Consider the following 2,794-nt stretch of genomic DNA (forward strand, 5'->3'; position numbering starts at 1 on the left):
TAGCTTGACTACTGCCTCCTGCTCAAGGTGTGTGTGTGTGTGTGTGTGTGTGTGTGTGTGTGTGTGTGTGTGCATAGGACATGGTACATACACACTAGGTTAAGAGACGGGGCAACACAAGTATAAACTCTCTCCTCGTAACATGCAATAGTGATCATAAGGACTATTTCCTATACGAAAACTTTGCTTTTCCGTCCTTCAAACTTCTCTTTAATCTGGCAGCATCGCACAGAGCGCTCGTCGGATCACCAGATGGAGACACTGGAGTGCCTCCGTGGTGTAGTGGTTACTGGAGTGCCTCCGTGGTGTAGTGGTTACTGGAGTGCCTCCGTGGTGTAGTGGTTACTGGAGTGCCTCCGTGGTGTAGTGGTTACTGGAGTGCCTCCGTGGAGTAGTGGTTACTGGAGTGCCTCCGTGGTGTAGTGGTTACTGGAGTGCCTCCGTGGTGTAGTGGTTACTGGAGTGCTTCCGTGGTGTAGTGGTTACTGGAGTGTCTCCGTGGTGTAGTGGTTACTGGAGTGTCTCCGTGGTGTAGTGGTTACTGGAGTGCCTCCGTGGTGTAATGGTTACTGGGGTTGAATGTGTTAGATGATAGAGTGGCAGATATAGGGTGTTTTGATCGAGATGGTGTTCGAAGTAAGAGGAGTCAGAGAGAATGGTTTGGTAAACAGAGAAGAGGTAGTGAAAGTATTGCGTGGGATGAAAGACGGCAAGGCGGCGGGTTTGGATGGTATTGCAGTGGAATTTATCAAAAAAGGGGATGACTGTATTGTTGACTAGTTGGTAAGGATATTCAGTGTATGTATGGATCATGTTGAAGGGCTAGAGGATTGGTGGAATGCATGCATAGTGCCATTGTACAAAGGCAAAGGGGTTAAAGGTGAGTGTTCAAATTATAGAAGTATAAGTTTGTTAAGTATTTCTGAAAAATTATATGGGAGGGTATTGATTGAGAGGGTGAAAGCATGTACTGAGCATCAGATTGGGGAAGAGCAGTGTGGTTTCAGAAGTGGTAGAAGATGTGTGGATCAGGTGTTTTGCTTTGAAGAATGTATGTGAGAAATACTTAGAAAAACAGATGGATTTGTATGGATCTGGAGAAGGCATATGACAGAGTTGATAGAGATGCTTTGTGGAAGGTATTAAGAGTAGTATATGGAGTGGGAGGTAAGTTACTAGAAGCAGTGAAATGTTTTTATCGAGGATGTAAGGCATGTGTACGAGTAGGTAGAGAGGAAAGTGATTGGTTTCCAGTGAATGTCGGTTTGCGGCAGGGGTGCGCGATGTCTCATGGTTGTTTAATTTGTTTATGGATGGGATTGTTAAGGATGTGAATGCAAGAGTTTTGGAGAGAGGGCTTGGGAAGTGTCAGTTGTTGTTCGCTGATGATACAGCGCTGGTGGTTGATTCGATGAGAAACTGCAGAAGTTGGTGACTGGGTTTGGTGAAGTGTGTGAAAGGAGAAAGCTGAAAGTAAATGTGAATAAGAGCAAGGTTATTAGGATCAGTAGGGTTGAGGGACAAGTTGATTGAGAGGTAGGTCTGAATGGAGAAAAACTGGAGGAAGTGAAGTGTTTTAGATATCTGGGAGTGGATTTAGCAACGGGTGGAATCATGGAAGCGGAAGTGAGTCACAGGGTGGGGGAGGGGACGAAGGTTCTGGGAGCATTGAAGAATGTGTGGAAGGCGAGAACGTTATTTCGGAGAGCAAAAATGGGTATGTTTGAGAGAATACTGGTTCCAACAATGTATGGTTGCGAGGCGTGGGCTATAGATAAGGGTTGTGCGTAGAAGGGTGGATTTGTTGGAAATGAAATGTTTGAGGACAATATGTGGTGTGAGGTGGTTTGATCGAGTAAGTAATGTAAAGGTAAGAGAGATGTGTGGTAATAAAAAGAGTGTGGTTCAGAGAGCAAAAGAGAGTGTATTGAAATGGTTTGGTCACATGGAGAGAATGAATGAGGAAAGATTGACAAAGAGGATATATGTGTCAGAGGTGGAGGGAACGAGGAAAAGTGGGAGACCAAATTGGAGGTGGAAAGATGGAGTGAAAAAGATTTTGAGCGATCGGGGCCTGAACATACAGGAGGGTGAAAGGCGCGCAAGGAATAGAGTGAATTGGAACGATGTGGTATACCGGGGTCGACGTGCTGTTACTGGATTGGACCAGGACATGTGAAGCGTCTGGGGTAAACTATGGAAAGTTTTATGGGGCCTGGATGTGGTATGGGAGCCTTGGTTTCGGTGCATTTCACATGACAGGTAGAGACTGAGTGTGAACGAATGTGGCCCTTGTTGTCTTTGCCTAGTGCTACTTCGCGCGCGCGCGGGGGGGAGTGGGGTGCTGTTTCATGCCTGGCGGGGTGGCGACGAGAATGGATGAAGGTAGCAAGTATGAATAATGTACATGTGCATATATGTATATATCTCTGTATGTAAATGTTTGTTTACGTTGAAATGTGTAGGTATGTATATGTGCGTGTGTGGACGTGTATGTATATACATGTGTATGTGGGTGGGTTGGGCCATTCTTTAGTCTGTTTCCTTGCGCTACCTCGCTAACGCGGGAGACAGCGACAAAGTATGATAGATATATAAATGAATGAATATATATATATATATATATATATATATATATATATATATATATATATATATATATATATATATATATATATACACGTCACTTGCTAGCTTGGGTCAGCAGCAGCTGGCGGGCCACAGCTCCCTGTGTCGTCCAGAGATCAATGTAGCCGTCCCTCCCCCACATCACTCCAGTCCTGGCCTCCCCCAA

This window comes from Panulirus ornatus, chromosome 9, assembly GCF_036320965.1.
Source record: "Panulirus ornatus isolate Po-2019 chromosome 9, ASM3632096v1, whole genome shotgun sequence".
Taxonomy (NCBI): Eukaryota; Metazoa; Arthropoda; class Malacostraca; order Decapoda; family Palinuridae; genus Panulirus; species Panulirus ornatus.